The sequence below is a fragment of the Rhipicephalus microplus genome, chromosome 6 (genome assembly GCF_043290135.1).
Source record: "Rhipicephalus microplus isolate Deutch F79 chromosome 6, USDA_Rmic, whole genome shotgun sequence".
Lineage (NCBI taxonomy): Eukaryota > Metazoa > Arthropoda > Arachnida > Ixodida > Ixodidae > Rhipicephalus > Rhipicephalus microplus.
In genome coordinates, this window is record NC_134705.1 from 197,243,158 (window position 1) to 197,267,026 (window position 23,869).

The window sequence follows — 23,869 nt, forward strand, 5'->3', positions numbered from 1 at the left end:
TACGTCGCACACCGCGAGCCTAGTGTGTTTCATCACACACAGGGAAACGGAAGGAGTTAGCCGGCTCCCTTGGACGGCAGTGCTAAGCCTTCATTCCTTCTTCTCGTCACCCCTTCTCTTTCCCAGATTACTGCGCAAGTATCGAAGCCTGTTTCCGCGCGTGCGGTTGCTTGCGAATTCGAGGCACGTGGCGCAGTGACGAAGCGCCACGAAATATTAATTCCTTTCAGGTATGGGTTTTTCGAGAATGCGACCCTCAGTAGGGAGGAACATGAAATAAACCTTAATACAAGCAACAGGGAGCAATGATTCACTCCAGGAAGGGATGCTTAAATTGATCGGTTCAGTTTGGAATGCCCTCAATGAAACACCGGGACGGCAATCGGCACACGTTAGTGCTATTCGGAAAGGTTTTCAAAGAATGTTTCTTTTTCTTTGCCATTTATTAAAACATACGGAGAAACTTCACGATGAGTGACGGGCGCATTTTTTTTTTTCGCATAATGAATGGTCACTATTGATGTTCTATACTGCGACGATTAACGGTCGTCATGGATGTAATCCTGCACGCCCAAGTATGCATAAATATCGAAGCATATACTGAACACGCCAAGTACAGTGCTTTAATACTCAGTGCTTTGCAAAGTACGAGCACTTCGTATGCAAAAAATCTTAAGGTACATGACACCTTGTATACAGGAGAGGTGCCCTTAGAGGAAAAGAGAAGTTATGTGTTTTTAAGTTCTTGCACGTACTTGGAATCACTGATTTTTTTGTATTTCCTGTACTTGATTCTATCACATCTTGTCTCCTTTTGTCATATCAATTCAAAATGTGCCTCAATTATCGAATAAGTATATATAAGAAGATGCTTTCCTGTATCTTCATTTTATACAATGTGTATTTTCATACCCTACATAACCGTGTGACATATAGAACCATTTTGTTATTATCCACAACTATGGCAAAAAAAAACGGAACACACCAAATCTAGGGAAAACACACACCTGTATGATTACCTGTCGGCAAACAAATGCAACCTTCGCGAGAAAAGGTTTCGAACAAGAAATAAAAAAAAGCCTCGTAAAACAACCTTCACGGCGTGCACACCTTTGCAGCGGAAAAGCCCTTTCTCGTCTCAGACGGCCGTCTAGACCGTCTCCAGACGCTAAAGGCATGCCCCGGGAAAATGGGTCGAAACTAAGGAGGCTAATAAGAAGAAGGAAAGCCCAATAGGCTCCTCCGTCTCCCTATTTACCCTCAGGCAACTGACAAAACCTATAAACACGCCCGTTCAAGACAGGGAAGGAAAAAAAAACCCGAAAACATCTAGGAAACAAAAAGTGAAAACGTTTCCCCGAAACAAGATACAAGAAAGTGCCAAAAGGGGAAATGGAGGGGAGGAGAAAAGTCGACCGCTATTTGCTCCCCAAATGACGCCAATAACGAGAAAAACACCACCGAAAGAGTCGGGAAAAAAGAGAGGGACTCAATCGCCTCGACGATCGAGATAAAGAAAGTGCACCAGCGTACAAAACAGAACGAAACAGAAACTAAGGAAGAAAACGGGAGAAAACCACCACCTCCCGATTCGGGAGAATAAGAAGGCGGCTTCGATAGAAAAGGGGCGTTCAGTGGCACGAAAGGGAGAGAGCGTAAGAAGCAAAGAGAAAGAAAGACTCCGATGGTGTGGCAAAAAAAAAAGGAAAGAAGAAAGGAACGTTCTCTTAAGAGGCCTGTCAGGAAGAAGCCCCAAAAAATATAAGATTAGTAGAGGGAGAACAAGATGGGGAAGAGGTGTTCCTCTTTTTCCTTGGTCTTTCGCCTTGAGGCCGTCTCAAGGACGGGCGCAAGGCCGAAGCGGAGGAGACGACGACGCCGGCTGTGAGAGTCACCGCGCCTCGTTTGCTCCGGAGTCGCCGGCAGTTTCCCGATCGATGGCCCACCCCTCCGGGGTTCTCCTTCGCGAGCGAGAAGACAGTCTCTCTCTTTTTATATACTTGTCTCGCTTTTGCGTCTTAGCTTATTTTCGCAATACTAAAGGCGTTTCGGCGGGGTGGAAATCGCAGTCTTCTCGTCCCTTTATTTGGCTTCTTTCTCCTTTTTTTCCCTCATTTCGATTTGGAGGTTCTTGTTCTTTCCCTTACTTCGTTTCTTCATTTTCCCTTCTCTATTTTGGTCTTGCGCCTTTTGGGCAACGGTAGGAGACCCAGTAACCTCTATTCCGAAAAACGATTGCACCCGCTTTCTTTATGGGTTGTAGCTTTTGATTTGCATTTGAGTCTTTTCTTCTTCTTTGATGCCTAGCACCTCAATAGGCGCTAAGCTTATATTTTTATGCCTTTCTGATTAAATTAAATGTCAATGCCCAAATTTTACTTCTTTTCGGCGCGTCGAACCTCAGGCGCAACCACGGAAATGTTAATGAAGCCATACGTAAGTTTCAGAAGAAAATAAAAGAATTAAGGCTTTCAATTTACCCTTTTGTTCTTTTTTTTCTTTCCCCAAAACAGCTCTATTTTGTTGCAATTTTAGTATTTCATGAATTGCGCCTGGTATTATACCCGTTTATTTTATCTTGATAGTTTTAAATTAAGCCTATTTTTGAAAAGGTGTGAAAATAAAATTCATATTTTAAACATTTCATTTCAATCTACCGGCTTCGTGACTAGTCGCCTAGGGTGGACGAGTGCCACAGTATTCCAGGATCTATTTCTACTGATTAGTCGTCATATATTCACTCCTGACGCTCGTTCGTGTCCATTCATACTCTCTGTTCTTTTACTGCTCCAAGACTACCTTTCTCCTAGCGAAAGTGTTTCAAAGTAAACTTCCTTTCTTAACAAAGTTGTGGAAGCGACTGGAAATTCATTTTCTAGAAAACGTGCTTCAGCGCAATTACTGCAGATATAAGACATACCTTTTTTTTTCAATGTTTAACATTTTAAAATTTATGCGGATGGCGAATAAATGAAAATTTGAGACGAATAAAAAAAACTTTAAAAAGTCCGCTATGTCTGCGTTGAAGTCGCAGCCCAGTAACAGCGAAAGCTCGAAGGGCGGCCTTTCAGAACCTTTTTTAAACTCTTTTGGTCTGCTACAAGCGCGTTTGCAGGGTACCCACTACGCCATAAATCGTCATCGTCATAATTTTTGTGAAATAGAAAGGCATTCGCTATGTCATCCTTCGCAATTCTTTTGAGAAGCGCGGTACCTGCTACGCACTCCCAAGTAATTTTGTGCAATTTTTTTTCATGCTGTGGCTGATGACGATGAAGCATCATGTCTGAAAGTTTTTTAATGGGTCGGAAAATTCGACGACCCATTCATCACGCAATTCGCTTAGTGTGACGTCTGGTTGTTTCTTTGCTATTCTAAAACGCTTTGTCACTAATATTAACGGGATTCCTTTCCCGACATCAAGCCTGCCTAAGGTCGATTTGCAACGCACTTTCAAGCACTGTCGTGGCGCTGTGTTAGAATCTCGGCTGACCCGCAGGGGACCCGAATTCGAATCGCATTGTGTCCTTAATGCTTGTTAATTACTTTGCTCTTTCTTTTTTTCGTGCAATAGTGGTTACGGCCACCATCGGCACACGCGATCTTTGCTGTCATCCCACAGCAACTTTTGCTGCAGAGCTGCTTGTAGAGCGTGCTTCACAGCTAGAAACATAAGCATGTGGCAAAGCCTACTTAAAATGCAACGTTCGCTTGTGCATTTAGTGGGGGACTAAACTAAACATCAAGGTACCACTAAAGAAAGTTGGCCTGGATGTACAATTTGTAGCACGTATAAATAGCATGTTTAGAAGCCTCTTTAGGGATATATATTTGGCCGGTTTACGTTGATGGGTATGAACTGACGTTACGAACAAAAACTTAAAAAGGCTTTTGCTTGTAAAGCGTGCTTTTCTGCAATTAAGATATACATGCTGTATCCGGCAAGGCTATTGCATCACGACTGTGCATCGGACATGCGCAGATACTCACGGCGCGCTATCGTGCGCCTATATAATCAGTGACTGAATAAACCGATATCACTTCTTGTTCTGGCCATCATGCTGTCTCGTCGTCCTTGCTAGTTACACATGCGGCATAGCTTACGTTCCGTATAAGGTGTGTATGTTAGATGCAGAGGACGAACAGAAACCTCGACACAGAGCGAATACTTAGGAAAAACTTTTCCTTAAGTGGATGCTTTGTCTTAGGCACTTCGGTTCGAGATACGCAAGCGTGAGTTTATTTAGTCTTTTACAATGAAGTTCGTAGCTTGACACAAGCGAGTGACTGACTGAAAGAAAAGCTCGATGTAAATAAAATTTTAAAAGAAACTGCTCCAGAAGCATGCTTTGATGCGAGATTGGTATTCATGCGGTGAAGCTTTTTTTCAAGCGAAATGAGTTTACGTTGGCGCAACGGGCGGGTTATTCATTGACAGATGCGTAACACAGTGAACGCAAAACTAAGCATCGTGATTAGTTCATAATAGTGAACTTTTGTTAAAATAATGGATCACCCTATCTCAGCGCCAACAAACAAGAATAAACAATCCTATCGCAAATTCTTAGTTTATTTTGAACGAGGCGGGCGCTAAAGTAATACCACATTATAGCGAAATTTCTTCGTGCCTTGTCATATATATATATATATATATATATCGTGACACAACTATTAAGCACTAATCTGACGCCTGAAAGCTCTGTAGTTTCGTCTCGTACCCGTGCTAACAGCTGAGCCTCTCCCAAAACGTTACATTCGGCAAAAAAAAATTAGAACAGTGTCTAAGAAAGAGTGAATAAGTTGCAACCAATCTCTCCTTTACGACACTGAAACATCAGTCTGTATTTTCTCTATTCTAGTGCGAGCCCCTTATCGCGTCGTTTTTATGACTCTAGCTAACTTACGAGAAGTGTGGGTAACTTTTTTTTTTCTGGAACGCCAGTAATCAAAGAGAAAGCAGGTGTTGCTGCTGAGAAGATAAAAAATAATCGCGGAGAAATACATATCGAGCAAAAAGCTCTCACGTAAGTTGGTGTGCTTGCAAATCGTGGAGGCGAGACAGTAAAAGAAAGAAATGAAAGGTTGAGGAGGTTGGCATGGGGGCGAAAGAGGAGAAAAAGGAAATGACGTGGCCTTATACGTAAACAACAGTCGGCCCCACATACATACACCCTGCAAACGAGCCAACGAAGAAGCACCCGCAAGTGAGCCCCCGTAGACCCGAAAAAGTGACAAAGAAACAAACAAAACGTGCCTACAAACCTCGCCTAATCGTCCGTCCGTACGTCCGAAGTGGTAAGCACATAGCACAATTCGCCGTATACGAAAAAAAAATATATATACGAGCCCTACACTTCGAGAACGTGCGCCCGAGTCACGTTGGTCTTTTCTTGCATCTCTTTAGTAGCCACGCAATCTCACCCCCTTTTCTACGAAGCCTCTCCTACCCCAGGCGTCGTTTCTCTCGTTACATTTACTACTTTACTTGCTTTGTACCTTTTTTTGTGCTTTCTTTTTTGTTGTTTTTGCTTAAGGTAATACCACGTACGTACGCACATTTTGCTTTCCGCGAATCTTCTGCCTAGGCCACCGATTCTAGCCTCTTTTCCTCCGAGTCACGTGCGCACAGACGCAGCACTTTACGCGTAGGTGCCGAGCTCTCTCAGACAACCTCCTCTCCCCCCTCCCCCTCATCCCTTCCACGTACGGCGTGCGACACCGGTGCTACTTTCGCTAATTGCTAGAGCGAGAAAATGACGCCACCACTCGTCCTTCTCATACGGCACACACAGCATTGCAGGAAAAACGACTTCACGGTGGCGGCGTCGTCGTCGTGGGCCTCGTTGCAAACAAAATGAAATGCTGCTCGGAGAAGAGGCTTCGCCGGGGCCAATCAGAAGAAAGCCTGGCCGAAGGATCGCCACGTGGGCGAACCGGCCGAGCTAAACTCGTAACGGTGCCTTTTTTTTTTTTTTGGAGGCCGATGTAGGAGGAGAACAGGTATTAAGCGAAGAGGGGAGTCGGATAGGGTAAACGAAAAAAAACACACAACCCAGATTTTGGGTTGGAGAAAAAGGCGTAAAGGGGAAAAAAGGAGAGTAGAGCACGAAACTGAAACGGCAGTAGGGAAAACTCTCCCGTATTATTTTCTTGTTTACTATGCTTTATGATGCTTCTGTTTTTTTTTTTTTTCACGCGGCTCTTTTTTTTCTGCCTCTTTTGAACTGGGAGACGTTACCTGGTTCGGCTTTCAGCTCGAGGTATGCGTAGTTACGCGACGCAAATGACTGGAGTAAAGAAATGAGGAGATGAGAGAGGCACCCAAGTTGGAAAAATACGCTCCTACGTGTATTTCCACACTTCTGAGAAATAAATAAAATAATGAAAGCGAATGAGGGGTCTGACGAGGAGAAGCGAAATGGAAACGACCAGCCAGTCATGCTTCTTCGGTCTAATTTGCTTCTTATCTACGATCTTTGACCAAAACACTCCCTACACCACCACTACAGCGCTTCTCTCTCCTCTCTCTCTCTCTCTCTCTCTCTCTCTCTCTCTCTCTCTCTCTCTTTCTCTCATCCGTCTAAGCTGCTGGCCTGGCTAGCGCGAACGGGAAAACAAAACTTCTTTTTTGCCAAACTTATCTGCCGCTCCTACGTGATCTCGAGATAAAAAAAAAAATTGGTGAAAACAGCCACCGACGTTGGCACGGAGCTAATGTGAGAGGTTCATAAAGCTTCGCTGCAAACGAGCGGCAAAACAAATTATTCTGAGAAGGGAGAATGAAAAAAAAAAAAAGAAGTGAGCATGAAAAACAAAGGCTCTTTTTATCGTCAGGGGAAGGCAAAATAACAGCTTTGGCTTCGGCGACGGCAATTATCACGTATATCCTTCCACTTGCTCTTGGAGCTGGCCAGGACTGCCGGAATTATTAGTCCCGACCTGCAGCCAGTGAGTTTTCCTCGTGCATGGTTGCAGGACTAGTGCGCGCAAAGGCTGTTTCTTCGCTTTCTTCATTGCTATTTATTCCTTTAGGTGTTCAGAAAAGGGCGAACAGTGTAGGAATCCGATGATGCACGGATTAATCGCTTAGCTTTTTTTTTTTCGCAGACTTTGTGCCTTGCTTTCCTCCTTTTCTTTGCAACACGTAAGTTACCAAACACTTGTTCGGGTTAGCTGGCCTCTGCGAGTAATGGTTATATACTTTACTGTGGACGTCTGGTTATTATTATTATTATTATTATTATTATTATTATTATTATTATTATTATTATTATTATTATTATTATTATTATTATTATTATTATTATTATTATTATTATTATTATTATTATTATTATTATGCTCGGTAGCAGTCAGTCAGTCTGATCGTCATCTCGAAAGCGGTCGTCGGGAAGATGCCAGCGAAGGAGGATCGGCTACGTCATCCTTGGCGTCCGTCCTTCCGCTTTGTGAAGCAAAGGCACAGCTGTGATGAAGGCGATGTCATAAACACGAACTATGTGGGCCCAGCGCTCGTAGAGGACATGCATCGGTCAGTTCAGGCACTTTGACTCTGTTTTGAAAAGTCAGCAAGCAACTAGACAAGCCAGTGCCAGTAAGCAATTTTCCGACGTAGCAACAGTCAATTCGCTCGTACCCTCTCATCAGTGTATTTTTATTGCATTACAAGAAACACGGATGCCTATTCATCATTCGTTTAAATTAAACAATTACCCACCTTTTCAACTTCGATTTCCTTGGGTGCACCCATGTATCAGTTCTAGTATAGGGTTTTGCAGGAGGACCTCCTGAATAAACCACAGAGAAATAGTTTGGGAAGTGAGCGATACTAACACACCCCGATGGCACAGATAACATTACTCGTAGTCATAATCGGTTCGTAAGTCTACTGTTTCTAGTTGATATATTAGTCAGTTGCATGATTGGGAACCAGCTGATGCTCCCATCGCAATGCACAGAAGCGTGGGCTGCCCTGCCGCGGTGGTCTAGTGGCTAAGGTACGCGGCTGCTGACCCGCAGGTGGCGGGATCGAATCCCGGCTGCAGCGGCTGCATTTCCAATGGAGGCGGAAATGTGGGAGGCCCGTGTGCTCAGATTTGGGTGCACGTTAAAGAACCCCAGGTGTTGGAAATTTCCGGAGACCTCCACTACGGTGTCTCTCATAATCATATGGTGGTTTTGGGGCGTCAAAGCCCACAAATCAATCAGGAAGCGTTGGCTGTGTACTCCCTCCGTCTATATATTTCCTCGTGTTAATAAGTTCTATGGACTATACTACTTTTGGTTTGAATTCCATCCTAATATATTGCTACAACTTATTGTAATCTTTAGATCTTGTAACCAGAAAGCGACGAAGGCGCTGTTGAAGTTTGTGTGGTCAACGGGACTCGCAAAACGACTCTGACGCTGCCGTGACTGCATGTGTGCGCGTTTTCTTTTTTTAACCATTACTTCTTTTTCCCTCCTTACTTTTCTATCCCATTTCCCATTCTTCCAGCAGGGTAGCAATCGGAAATTTTGTTCTCGTTAACCGTCCTGCCTTTTACTCAGCCTTAGTATCTCTCTCTCTCTGTCTCTGTCTCTCTCTCAATCTCGCTCTCTGCGAACTAGCGTAATTTCACTATTCAGTCATCTCTGTACTTCTCCAAATTATGTTTTCTTGCATTATGCATTTCAAAACCATGATAAGTTTGTGAGGAAGGCTTGTGTGAACGGCTCCAAAAATTTTAAATGTTCGAAGTTCTTTAAAATGCGCCTATAACTTATAAGTCCATGGGCTTTAGCATATATGTATACATTCCGACATCGAAAATGTGACTACCACTGACGGGATCAAGCTTGCAATCTTCGGGTCGACCGGAGAGCCCCGCAGTCGCTTCACCACCACCGCGGCTCCCATGTGACGGTCTGTCTAGCCTAGTATTTTATCCTATAGACTTGCTTAGGTTGTTGTTGTTTTTTTGGTTTCTCTGCCCGTATGTGCGTACAATTACGCACCCCATGCTCTGTGTTTCCCAACACAGTCACGCCGACAACCCTACTGAAACGTTCCGCATTCGAGTCCAATAATTCCATATGTTTCCATACGGAATCCATATGTTTTCCGTATATTTTCCACATATTTCCCATATACTTCCGTAAGATTCTTACGGAAACATACGGAAGTATTGGACATCGCATACGGAACGTTTCAGTGGGGAAGCAGGGAGTTTGCTTAAAGATTTCAACGTTACAGCCTAATGTAAGGTGCCAGATCAATGCCCCCTGCACAGATACAATCGTAAGCGTGTATTTTTCTACTTCGCAGAACTTTGATTCGCCAAACTGGCGCAGGATATCGGCGACAAGCGAACCATTCGCTCACCGATTGCGGGGACAAATTACAATGCCCGTACACACATCGCATAGACAACCACGCAATGTGGAAAAAAAAAAGAAACAGAACTAAGCAGTGTTACGGGCTCAAGATTTGCTCACGCAACACACACGGCGACATTCGATTCCAGCGGCTGTTCCGCGAACGTTAAATACGCTCGCTGCGCGAACGCGTATGGAAGCACGACGTATAGACCCACTCGCTTCGCGATTCGCTTCTTGTTCTGTAGGACGCGGCAGCAAGAGACTAGTCCGGCCCATTTACTAATGAACCGAAATCGGCTCTCTTTCTGAGGCAAAATAACCCCCCCAAAAAAGGGGAAAAAGAAAGGAAAGTCGTCCCGAAAACGAAAATGAGTTCCACGTGCGCAACCATTTGGCCTCGGTGGCGGCGTTGCTAAACGAAAAAAAAAACAAAGAATTAAAAAGTAAGCTAGAGGGAAGGAAAGTGATGACGACTAAGGTGGGTGAGGAGGAGGGAAGAAAGGGGGTTGATTTCGCCTTCTAGAAATCAATAAGACTTGGGTGAAAGAAAGAGGAGGCGGGAAGGGAAGAGAGAGAGAGAAAAAGGAAAGAGAAAAGGAGTTCGCCTCCTTTGGCGCTCCGCCCACTTTCCTGTCCGCTAGCCGCGATATGTGCAGAGACGCGAGCAGAGGGGGGGGGGGGGGGGGCAGTAAAAATAAAACAGAAGGGAAACCGACGTAAGCGTGACAAAAAGGGCGTAGCGAATCACCCATAAGCACGCGTGAACAGTTAGAAGAAGAAGGAAGAAAAGACGGTAACGGAAACACAGTTTGGTGTCGCCGATGGCAGAGCCTTGGCGACGCCGCCATATCGAAAGCAAAGCAGGGCAGGCAAGCACGTGGCTGGCCCCGCGCCCAGGGGTCGCCGCCGTCGGTCTACGAAAAGTCGCGCTCCGTTAGCCCTAAACGTGACATCTCGGCGAATGAGATGGTCGCGGCGAAAGGGAAGGGGCCGCGCGGTAGCCGAACGTGCCACGCTAAGAACTCGCACGAGGGGGCGCTGCTGTACGAAAGCGCGAGACTGAGTCTTTATCAGTTTGCTTCATTTTTGTTTGGTGAGACGTGTACCGCAGTACTGTTACAGACGGGCATGTACGAGAAGTAGAGCGATGAAGTTCCAGGGGGAAAAAGAAGGTTTTCGAGAAACGAAACGACCTGCTGCCGCCGTTAGAACTATTTTATTAGTACCCAGGAACATTGAACTATGGAGTAAAGAGTGCGCAGCGAGTGGAAAGAGCGAGAGTTGGGGAGGTGAGGGAAGGCTGCATAACTGATTAGCGCGGCCGAATGGGCCACGAAGGACGCGCACAACAGAACTGCTGGTCTTCGGTGGCGTGATAGTGATGGGAGATAGAGCGCGCGTGTGTTTGTGTGCGTGGACGGGTGAGTTTGAGGGTGGTTTCTTTCTAGCGTGAAAGAAGTGAGCTCAACTGGGACAACGACAAAAAAATAAACGCTTCGTTTATATGGGAAAGAGGGCACGGAGAAAAGAAAGCCTAGAAGCGAAAGCAAAGAAGTTTCAAGCCTGGCAGACCGAGACGAAGATAATGAAAGTAAGGCGCCTCATTTAGCAGATGGGCGGCACAGAATTAAACGCCCGCGGCAGCGCCGCTGTGCGGTCAAGACGCCACCGAACCGACACCCAACGCGTTATCTGTAGCGCATGCGCGCTTGCTGGAGACCATGGTTGCCAACTCTATGAAAGGATCTCTATTCGCGGCAAAAAACGCGGACGTGATGCGACAGATCTTGGCACACAGGTGGTCTACGTAGTGTATTGGACCGAAGCCTACGAAGTCGTGTGTTTGAAGTTAGTGTAAGTGACCACATTGAGCACAGTTGCGAAAGCTTAGCCCTTCCGTAGTGGCATGGGGTATTACATCGTACTAACCGATAATGCAAAATTAACAGGCCAACGCGGCCTGTTCGTAATAGCCGGTCTCGACTGCATTAACGCGCCGCGCCTTGAGTGAACTACACACCATCAAACGAAGAAGGTGAAGTTTGCGATGATAGGAGTAGTACTAGTAGTAGCAGCGAGCGTGCTAATGAGATGACAATTATGCTTCCACTACGCCCTGGAGGAAGAAGGCCTTAACGTGACGCGGCTCCAATGGCCTCAGTATTATGTTGATGCCGGCACCGTCTGCGTTCGAAACGTCTTATTATTACGCTACCTCCCGCGGTACGCTTGCTTGTTCTCTCTCTCTCTCTCTCTCTCTCTCTCTCTCTCTCTCTCTCTCTCTCTCTCTCTCTTTCTTTCTCTCTCTCTTTCAGCTCCTTTCTTACTTCCATGGCCAGTGCAAGCTCGTTTTATTTTCGAACCCTGCCACTCCTCAGCATGTAAGCGCTGGTTCGGTAGCAATAATGTGGCGGTGGCTGGAAGCACACATACACCCACTCGCGGTAGCGGACCGTTCTGCTGCTCCTGCCGCGGTGGCCGGCGGCGCCAGCGTTAATAACGGTCACTCGCCCTGGGCGGCTTCGCCTAATTTAATGAAGGCAACCCGAGCGAGAAGCCCCGCGTCGTCCCCCAAGTGCGCCGCAAGGTGACCACGCCCTGACCACCGCCGTCACTGCCGACCTCTTCGCCCCCTCACCATCTCGCTCCCCTCAATCCCTCGGATGACCATTTAGCTGCCCACGCCGTCCACCACGTACAGAGGGGTGGACGCCCTCTTAGCCGCCTTCCCTTACACTACATTGACTCATTCTATACTGCTCGGAGTTTGGTAATAACGCCGCCGCAGCTACTGATATCTGCGTCACACGGGCCGTTCTGAAAGGTCGTCGAGTCGACGTCACAACTCCACCGACTCGATGGAGTTGTCACCCTGCTACACGGCAGTTTTTTAATGGCTGTTGAAGAGTTCAGGTGTTTCTCGCGAAAATTCTGTGGCACTTCAAATCTTGTCGTGTTCATATTATCGTAAGCGAAATAACAGATACGCGTAAAAGTACACATGCGTCTGTTATTTTCGTCAACACATTTAAATAAATTATGTATATGAAATGACGAATGCACGTTTGGTTTTTAAGTTTGTCGAGCAGCGAAACTGTGGCCACGTTGTCCACGCTTGCCAAGGTTAGAACTTTCGCGCTGTTTCCGCTTCTGTCGCTCAATAGCCACCCAAGTTTCAACGGAGGTGGGGGGCGCTCCGTGTACTCGACAGACTAATTTATTCAATGACCTTCGAAATCGCCCGCTAATGCTTGACAGTTGATTCAATAGACCATCGGCTCTAAGGCCTTCCAAACGCCCGTGTAACGCGGGTAACAGTAGTTATATGAAACTCTGCTGCTGACCCGGGAGACACCAGTTACATCACCTGCAGCAGTAGCGTAATTTTCATGGAACCATGACTTTGCACACTCGCGTACTGTACGATGTCAGTATCTATTAAAGAACCCCGGGTAGTTGAAGATTTTCATAGCGTTTCGCTAAGGCCTGTTTTATAGCCGGAGTCGCTTTGCGGCGATAGACCATATTTAAACCAACTAAGCTAGTTTGGTAATACAGCATTGTGATGGTCTCACGGCTCGCTGAATGTCCAGTGGTCTCGATTCAATGGTCAAGGACAGTAGTGAGTCTATGTCATAAAGCATGCAATGATATACCCTTAGGGCAAAAAGCGTTGCAACCGATTGATTTGTAGCGTGGGTTCTCAGACTGGGTTCCGCGGAACCCGGGGTTCCATGAAAGGCATTTCAGGGTCCCGCAAGTGGTTAGAATTAATGCGTCCGGCTCACACCTTGCCATCATTAGCACCTAATTTATAGACGTATAAAACCGAATTTGCTTTGCATTTTGTATTCAACAAAGCCATCATCCTCCCCCCCCCCCCTCCCCGTTCCCTTATACGATTGACATCTTGTGCTGAATAAAAAGTTGTCCCGCCACGGTGGTGTAGTGGCTAAGGTACTCGGCTGCTGACCCGCAGGTCGCGGGATCAAATCCCGGCTGCGGCGGCTGCATTTCCGGCAAGGCGAAAATGCTGTAGGCCCGTGTGCTCAGATTTGGGAGCACGTCAAAGAACCACGGGTGGTCGAAATTTCCGGAGCCCTCCACTACGGCGTCTCTCATAATCACATGGTGGCTTTGGGACGTTAAACCCCATATACCAATCAATCAATAAATAAAAAGTTCACAGTTTGTGTGGCACTCTGGGAAAACTAATGGGGTTCCCCCAAAAAGTTTGAGAACCCCTGATGCATAGGCTAAGCTTAGCTCTTTGCAACAAATATAGCTAGAGACAATGCGTATTGTTTCTGCGGCAGCGCATCGCAAGCATATTCTTCATCTTCTTCTTGTTCTTGTTGTTGTTGTCGTTGTTGTTGTTGTTGTCGTCGTCGTTGTTGTTGTCGTTGTTGTTGTTGCTGTTGTTCTTGTTGCTGTTTGTCGTGGTTAGGTTTGTCACACAGCAAGGCGTGTGACGCGAGGAAGATGAAGACAGTGAGGAAAACAAAAGGAAGGTATATTGGACGAAAAAAAAACTATTGCACATACAGTACTAAGGTCGTACACGCACGCGGTTCACAAACATAAAAAAATAAACAGTCTCACAGTCTGTGCCGTAGCCCGGTGCCTTGAAGTGGGACCCGTTGCGTACTCGGATGCAGTCGTCTCTTGAGTGCCAGGTCAGCATACCACTGTAGAGGGCATCACCAGGTCTAGACGTAGCCGAACACTGTCAGCGACGTCGACTCGGTGGACGTGGTCAGCAGCTCCGGTCTTTCGAGGGCGCTCACCGTACCGGAGATGTCCGCAGGACCACTCACCCAGAACTCGTGCCTGGCCACGCCGACACGCCGTACCCCGAGGACGTCAATGGCTCGAGGACAGGAACCCGGCCTTCTGAACCTCGCGCGTAGTTGCGGGTTCGCCCTAGGCTCCCTTGCGTCGTCTTGCCGGCGTCCGTACAGCTTCGTTCTCCGCGAGCGTCTCCTCTTCTTTCTTCAGCTGATGCTGATGCTGATGACCTTTGATGGATGGCGCTTACCCACAAAGGTGGATGGGCCAAGAACCATTCAGTGGGCGCGCTGCAATGCCCCTTCATTCTTCTCATCTTCCAGGTGATGTGGCGCTGTCGTCTGCTATGCTCACATTTTTTTAAGCTACTACATCACACTGCTGTTGTTGTTGTTGTTGTTGTTGTTGATGATGATGATGATGATGATGATGATGATGATGATGTTGTTGTTTACTTATTGCAGCGACTGCTGAAACCACAGAAGAAAAGTACGCATTGTAAAATACAGGGGCAGCACGTGCGGTGTACCCTTCGTCTTCAACCTTTTTTTTTTTACCTGAAAGCAACACTGAGTGAATGCCACTGTTAATCAGGTCAACCGAATAAGGTGCTAGAACATAGCCCCGCAGCTAGTACGAATCAAATAAAAGTGCACTAGAGGGCTAGTTAGTACGACATTAAAGCGGCAAAGAACTACGCGGAACTCAAGTAGAAGTAGTACAAAGGACGGCGCGTGATACTTCCGGGAGAGCTTGTGCACATGCTCGTTTTCGGAAGTGGAAGTTCCTTGCTTCAATGAATTCAGTTGTTAGTCTGCGCCCGTCTTGTGTACTACATATGCTTGTGTTCTTCCAACCACAAAACTCCTTACCACTTTAATTTAGTACTATCTGGCTTATTTCCCTGCAGCCATAGCCTCCACTTTATAAAAGACCTGATTAGGCGTCTAACAACAAAGCTAATCGAATTGCGGCCGCTGTGTCCGATAATCAAAGCCGCCGACATTGCTCTCACTACCGCAATGCCAAGTCTCAATCACGGGAAAGAATACGCAAGTACGCGTGTCAGTAACGACAAAGCATTAGGGCGAAATGCCTTAAATACCTCATCAAATGCGGAGAGTGACCGTCCGCCACGCTGTCAACAAGAGCGATGCAGAAAGCAATAATATGACGGCATCACCGGATGACGTCATCAGATGTCACAGGTGGTCGAAACTTGTGACGACATCATGGTGTCACTATCGCATTACACCATCGCTCAGTCAGAGGCTGGCAGCCCCGGAGGCACTTCGGAACCACGTGGGGGGCAGAAGGACTTAAAGGTAGGTCAGTTGGTGACAGTACTTAAACATGTTTCAGCTCCGTGCACGACTACGCGCTCAGTTATAAGAAAAAAATTGCAGCATATCCACGGAGTGAATGATGGAGAGTGGGGCGAAGCATTCGTCCGTCCATTCGTTCTTACTTCCGTCCGTCCATGCGTCCGTCTGTGTGACCATCCATGCGTCCATCCGCCCGTCCGTGCGTGCGTCTGTTCGTGCGTCCGTCCTTGCGTTCGTCCATGCATCCGCCCCTGCGTCCGTTCATGCGTCCATTCATGCATCTGTCTGTGTGTCCGTTCGTCCATCTATTCAACACTCCACAAGTCCCACCATATCGCATCTTTTTATCATATATTCCCCATATAGAAGCACCTCCATCCAGCGGACATTCCAAGGACTAAACGAGAGGTGGCACACGCACACTTTCTTACGGCTTGCGCTTCGGGTCTACTTCCCACCTTTAACCACCTCGAGTTCGTGGTATATACTAGTTCACTGTATTCATGGAAGTGCGGTCCAACGCTCGCTAAACCTTTCTAAAACTAAGGAGGTTACAACCAGTGAGCATAACGTAGCAACCCTTTCTTGTCAGATAGCGCTAAATCTACATGCCAATGGCTGCTAATGGGGATCGCAGCGTGCGCGTTGACTAAAAGCCGAATGCTCCTGTCTCTCATTCCCTATTAGCAGCCAGCGGCATGTACATTGAGCACTATTTTTTATTGTTCAACAACGCACAGAAGAAATCTCTCACTTGCACCACCTTGGAGGTCATAATGTTATACTTGTTACATACTACAACGGCTATGAGGGACGAACGGGGGACTCTATAAGGAGTTTCGCCCCTACAATGCATGAGCGTGCCTTCTATAGCCCTACATGATACCTCTATATAGGCTGTCAGAGAGTACACGTAGGGTGCATCAGGTTATTATTATTATTATTATTATTATTATTATTATTATTATTATTATTATTATTATTATTATTATTATTATTATTATTATTATTATTATTATTATTATTATTATTATTATTATTATTATTCAAGATGTCAGCTGACGTGCCGTTTTCTTGCTTTAGTGTGGTGACATGGGTGTGAAGGTTGAAGTGTTTCTTTCTTGGTTCATGTTTGCCAATAAATATTCAGTTGCGAGCCAGCGCTGCGGCTTGCCCCTTCTTTTGCGTCAACGTAGTCGTGCGCCGAGTCAAATTATGTTTAAGCGAGGTGCAGAAACTTTCGGGGTTGGGGGACTAATGCTATTGACATGGAAGCATAAGAAGAAAAGGAAGGCATATTTTGGCATGGAGTTGTCTTGCGCGAGTGCATAAGAGACCATCTGAGTTCTATTCTTTTAACAGCACAGCTGAGAGTAAGGCGTCCGTTAAGCCAAAAAAGTGCCGCCATATCCACGAAGTGAATGATGATGAGTGGGCGAAGCTCTGGAGGAAAACCTGGTAAACCATGAATCTTCCGTACATTTTGCCTACTCGATTTTATTACAATGCTCCCCCTAGCGTACGTCGCCGCACTAAATCGAACGATTGCCTTCCACAAATAACACGTGCCATATGTGACATCATTCCTATTTTATAACATCTCACATCTTTCATCATCAACTACAAGTACCGCCGTCTAGTTTATAACATCTTGCATCTTTTCATCATCAGCTACAAGTCCCGCCATCTAGTGAGCACTGAAAGAACTAAACGAGAGGTGGCTACATGCCGGAGACGGAGCCGCCATCTAGTGAACACTGCAAGAACTAAACGAGAAGAGGCGACATACAGGAGACGGTACCGCCATCTAATGGACACTGCAAGAACTAAACGAGAGGTGGCTACATACAGGCTACAGGGGCCGCACAGCCCACGCCCTAAGGAGCTTCGCCCCTAAAAAAGAAACAATACAAGAAAAACCTGCTGCGCCCCTGCCATAGCGACGACCCAGGCTGTGCGTCACATGTGCTAACAGTAACCGAGCCGCCGTCGCCGCGCTGAAGAGCAGCCGCCGCCGAGTTGTCGCCTTAGCAACTTCCACAACTTCTTACGCCGAAGCTCGGGGACAGCGATTTTGCTGCGGGACTTCACATGGCGCTCAGGGCCCTCCCAGTTGGCTCCCACGAGCGCAATCTCTGTGTTGTGCCGCTGCTCGCCTTCGAGTCTATGGCTGAACGGTTTTGGCCTCTCCCTGGACGAACCGACTGCATATCGTGAGTTCTCCTCTGGCCCGTGCTAAAACGTGCACATCACTGTACCCCCGGCCCTTCTTGGTGGTAACCTCAGTCGACTGCGTGTGGCATACGGGTCTTCTTCTTGCGCGCGCGCGACTCGCAGTTTGACTGCGCTTTTTTTAAAAGACGATAGTCTTTCTTGGGGACCTTCGACAAAAGTCTGTCTGTCTGTCTGTCTGTCTGTCTGTCTGTCTGTCTGTCTGTACATTGGTCTGTTTTCCTGCTCTTATCGATACCTTAAACGGCACCAAACGGCCAACCCCATCCGCAGCGCCCACCAATAATGCTCAAAGTTTAGCGTTCATAGATGAGCGATTGTCAATTAAAAAGCAATCATTGCGCATATCTGAGGCACCATAACAACACGTCGATGTTTTGTATGTCTGCCTTTATATTAGAAGAGGCACACATAAGTACATCTACGGACTGTAGCGTTTATCGCGCTGCGCTGACAGTGCAATGCGATGCTCAAAAAGGTAAGTTTCCAAAGCTTTGCTAGATGACACGGTGGTGGCACCTGCCCGTCGCTTTGCGTTCTACACCTTATCACCTCCGAGACTGGCGCGCATCTTTCGCCGCGAGCGCGCATGCCTTCGTTTTCGAAGATAACTGCCAGATGACGCTCGTGTTTAACGTGCCTCGATACGCTCGTTCGCCTCGGCGGCCTCCGCTACTCGCTCGAGGCGCTCTAACGCAGCGCCTCCAGAATACCATTCACCGATTTTCTTGCGCAGAACGTCAACTAAACGTTTTTTTCACTCTCTACAGACGCAAGACTATCGTCTTTCGACGACATTTGCAGTGTAACATGCAGATTCGGGCCAATTTTTTTCCTCTACCTTTTTCTTGCCTCTTTTCTCCTCTCCCTTTAATTTCCATTCCCTGATCCCCTGCGCAGAACTGTGGAGGTGCCCTCGTTTAAGAGAGGCAGTAACGGAACTGAGCTTATTTCTTCCTTTTTTTTTCCTTTTGAAAGTCACTTCAGGACAGCGATTTCGCGAGCTTTTCGCGTGTTCCTAATCCGCCCGTAGCCGTTTCTGCTGCCACTTCTGCGGCTACGAACGCTGGGTCCAATCGTCGTGACCAGCATCGTGATTCTCCTGCTGCAACGCGATTATCTGAAAATTAACTGGCTTCGCCGTGTCATGCTTTGCGAAACTTGGTGCAAGCTTTCCTTTTCTTTCTTCTTTTTTTTTGTTAGAATGGTCATCTTAAGTGACAAATCTTAACCATACTTTCGCCTCAAACTAACATTAAACTTCATCTCGCACAGTCACCGCTTTCGCGTGGTCTCTTGTTTGGGAGAGCAATTAAACGACGTCGTTAGGCGCCGAAAACGTTTGTATATCCCCCGTGGTGTTGCCAGGCGCCGTAAAGGTTCAAAAAACAAAGCAGCAAAAGAAACGAGAAACGACCGTTCCAGAAGCGACTGGCGCCGGATCTCTTTCGGACGGGGCGTGGTTGGCGCGACGTGCGCAATCTTGGGGATGGACGTGGAGGTCGTAAAAAAAGACCACCAAAGAGGGTATTCCCCTCCTTTCGCTTAGAAGGTATAGAAAGAAGTAGGAGAGGGGGTACGGGGAAGGAGGCAAAAGGTGTGCGCACTCAAGCCTATGGGACGCGTGGTGGCGAGGACCGCGGCCGAAGGCAGTCGTGCGAGACGAACGCACTTGCGGTGGCGTCCGCGGACACGGCCACTCGAAGCCGTTCGTTGAGCGAGAAGGAAGGAAGGAAAATAGAGGGAAAAGAAAGGCAGGGAGGTTAACCAGCCTATAGGAAGGCGGTTTGCTACCCTGCGCATGGGAGAGGGCTGAGGGAGATGAAAGAGAGCAGAGAGGGAAGAAGGGGCAGCTTAGCGCTGTGACCCCGACGCATGGCGCCGCTTCAAAGGCTTTCGGGAACAAAGGAAATGAGAACGTAGCTATTGTCAAGCGAAGTGCTGCGAGGTCAGGCGAAGGTCGCTTGAAACAAAGTTTTTGACTAAGGTGGAGCCTTTTGGCAAGCTGGTGAAATTAGTAGGTTCTGAGTTAAAGAGCCCCTAAACAATATCCCGAGTTTTAAGATAAGAGCGTGGTTTTTTTTTCTCCCCTTCATTGCCCTTCCCTCAGGCACAATCTGCTCCTAACCAGTTATTTCTTTATGGAACAGGTGGACAATATCAGCTGATCAAGCGTTGAGCTTAAAGGGACATTAAGGAAAAAAAATTATTTCTCACGCATTAGTAAAGCACTAATTTACAATCTCGAAAACACCACTCTTACCACGACAAGACGGCTGGCAAAGGACAGAACGCACGAAACAAAAATGCTACTGAAGGCACCATCTTGAGTTACCCGCTCCAAGCCCCTTGACGTCATAAATTGTGAAAGTTTCTACCGAGTTCTGCGTAGTTTCTGATCAATAGAAATGAATTGCATTGTCATCTGTGACAATCATGGAGCTAGCATACGAAGTTTCATAAAATTTCATCGAGCCAATGTCGCGAAAATATCAAAAAATGCATTTTAAAATTTATCACAGCACGGGCGAAGATTTAGAACGAGATTTAAAAATGAAACATCAGCCTTGACTTTCTCCGCTAATAATGAACTTATCGTAGTGAAGCTTGTGACATCAGATCCACTGGCTACCTACAACATCCTTAACCTTAACCTTAACCAATGTTCTCAGAGTGCAGTTAATTCAGTTAAGTGAACTTCGTTGCTTCTTCTTGAGTGCCCTCGAACATGAATTTGTGCCTTTCGGTTGCGCGACGTTATCTCGGCTTGCACAGACGAAAAATCCCTTTAACTAATTGAAATCAGCTTATCGCGCACAATATAGTCAAGTGGGAAAAAACACAACTGGTACGCTACTGCATATTGGAGAAAATTTGGAGAAAATGCGCAACTGATATTTCTTGTATATGGAACAAGCAAGAGCGGATTTCATCGTGATGTCACAGGCTGCTGTCTCCGGAATTGTACTAGAAAGGCGGGAAACACCAGGAGATGATAGCACGCTCGCTCTTTGTATTTTCAGAGGTCGTTCAGCGCCCCTGCAGCATTGTATCTCGTCGTGCCTGTCATCTTGCTTACATTTTGCAATTGAAAGTTCATTGGTGCTTTGGTATCCGAGTTTTCCTCTGATGATCATTTCTATCATGTCTGCTCGTGTCAAGTGCGTATCTTACCTTTTATAATTATCGGTAATCTGTTGTGTATGTCTTGGGCTTGATTTTCTCTCGTTGATGTGCGTTATGTACGTGTATAACTAGTCCGGTAAACTTCAGCTGATGCCCAGCGCCGTGTTGCACCTCTTTGTTTGAATTTCGTGTGTGCCTGTCGCACTGCATTGATTGATATGTGGGGTTTAACGTCCCAAAACCGCCATATGATTATGAGAGACGCCGTAGTGGAGGGCTCCGGAAATTTAGACCACCTGGGGTTCTTTAACGTGCACCCAAATCTGAGAACATGGACCTACAACATTTCCGCCTCCATCGGAAATGCAGCCGCCGCAGCCGGGATTCGAACCTGCGACCTGCGGGCCAGCAGCCGAGTATCTTAGCCACTAGACCACCGCGGCGGGGCCCAGTCGCACTGAAGACACAGAGAAGTGTCACTAATGTACTCAATTGATATTCAAGACCGAAAGCCACTTCCACTTCGATCACTACATCTTTCAGATGCGTTCCTCGGCTTCATCATCACCCGGTTTTCATCAAGATTGTTTTGAAGAAACAAGCCCTTGAAAATTCTCTTCATTCAATCATAGCGAGGACCTCGTTCTGGCTGAGTTGACACCTTCAGGTAGTATGCGAAAGCTTATTTATCAGCTGGCCACTTGTTAAAGAATCACGTACTGCCTGACGTTACCTGGCAAAAAGAAGGGTGTTTCCCACTCACCAATATGGGGAGTGTGGAACACCCTTCTTTATTAAATTATGCTTATAACAGTACAAATAACGTTCCCTATACGTTCCCTGGCTTCGTTATCTGCTAGATTTATTTAGGGTTCTCTCAAGTTATTCCTGGAACTGAGAGCTCACAGTTATATCTTCGACATGGCGTGCATTACCCATAGGTCGTGGGTTCTGTCGCGACCATGGCGGTGGCATTTTGATGGAGGCGAAATGGTATAGAGACCCGTGTATATACTGTGCGATGCCAGTGCACGTCGTTAAAGGATACCAGATGGTCAATATTTCAGGAGCCCTCCACTACGACGTTTATTTTAATGATATAGTATTTTTGGGACACAGAGCTCCTTATATTATCAAATTCAGTGTCCTGTCACCTCAAACGGCCCACAAACGGAAAGAAAGAAAGAAAGAAAGAAAGAAAGAAAGAAAGAAAGAAAGAAAGAAAGAAAGAAAGAAAGAAAGAAAGAAAGAAAGAAAGAAAGAAAGAAAGAAAGAAAGAAAGAAAGAAAGAAAGAAAGAAAGAAAGAAAGAAAGAGTAACTCACGAGGCAAGCACTCGCCCAAGTAAATCTGAACCGAGGCTGGGATAGACTCATCACGTCTTTTTTTTTTTTTTTTTTTGACGTAATGGTATGTAAATGGAGGCGCATCGCGTTTGGAGGACCGATTCTTATTTTCTATCAGCCGGGAGTCAGGGAGAAGGGCGGAACAGCCATTGCGTGGGACGCTGCCCTTGTCGAACACGCCCAGGCACATACCTCTGCGATGTCGTTTCAACTCGTACGACGATTGAACGCGGAAAAAAGAAAAGAAATAAGAACCGAGCACAGAGACTGATCGTTAAAAGCCGAATAACGTACTGAGAGTAAACGAACGGGAACGAGCGACACACTTCGAAATTCGGGGCCATCGCGTATACGTTGTCGAACACGAGACGATGTCTCAATCTGCCGAGATTTGCAAAAACATCTCCCCCATACTTACGCTCGAAGATTGAAAGTAGGTTTCAAAGGAGAGGGGACGGGTGACGTTGGACAGGTCAGACGTCGTGTCACGCCAAGCTTAATGGGTTCCTCTCACGACTTGAAACCTCACGGCCGCTGCCGCCAGCCCTCAACAAACACACGACGTGATCTAACGGAAAGTATGTACGAGCTGTACTTGGTCGGTCCTGCTTCACCCTGTGGGCTTAGCTCGTATAATTTTAGGACAGGTAGTTGAAATGCGCGCTGGTTCGCGCTCACACGGGGATAAGAGATTGATGCGCACACTTACCTCGCTTGATTGCGGATAGCTCGTGTCGGGGGGGGGGGGGGGGGGGGGGTCTCAACCCAGAGTGAGGGCCGCAGTCACGGAATACGGTGGTTTCTCAGGGCCCAAGACCACGAAGAAGGCTAAAAATTTGGGTATGAACACAATCTTACCTAACACAACCATTTGAAAGGACGTGCTTGCCGTACTTTATGCATGGATCACTTTTGAAAAGGGTTTCAAGTCTGGACTTGAAAAACAAGTCTCCAGAAAGATTCAAACCTGGGTGCAGACTGTGAAATATAGAGGTTTCATAACGCGGCTACGTTTTAACACATTGTCCGCATGGGTGGAGAACATGGAGCGGTACTGCAAATCATTCGTTTCATGAGAGAAACGCCAAGCTTGTCCGGATCAGACGCAAGTTGCGGTGCTGGTGTGTCTGGATTTCATCTCGTAGATGAAATGTAGATGACATGTAGATGACATGTAGATGTAGGACAGAAACTTGCTCCTGAGCCTACTCCTTCACATCAGCGTCGAACTTAAACACTTCTTTTAATGTTATTCAAGGACATTAACTTAAACCAGAAGCGCTAAAAGGACTGACACCAAAGTGATTGCATTTAATGTTTCATCTGTAAATACCACGAGCATATATTTTTTTACCTTTTTTCTCTCTCTTTCTTTCTTTCCCCCTCCTGCTCGTAGGGCTTTTGTGCCTTCCATGACCGTCCGAAGGAGCTTACCTAGTTGGTAAGTCTTGCTTGCATGTTAAACGACAGGTCATGCAAACACGGACACATGGTATTCAGGCTGTCTTGCTTTCTTATATATATATATATATATATATATATATATATATATATATATATATATATATATATATATATATATATATATATATATATATATATATATATATATATATATATATATATATATATATATATATATATATATATATATAATGCATACTGGCGACTCTAGCTGATGCAACAATACGTG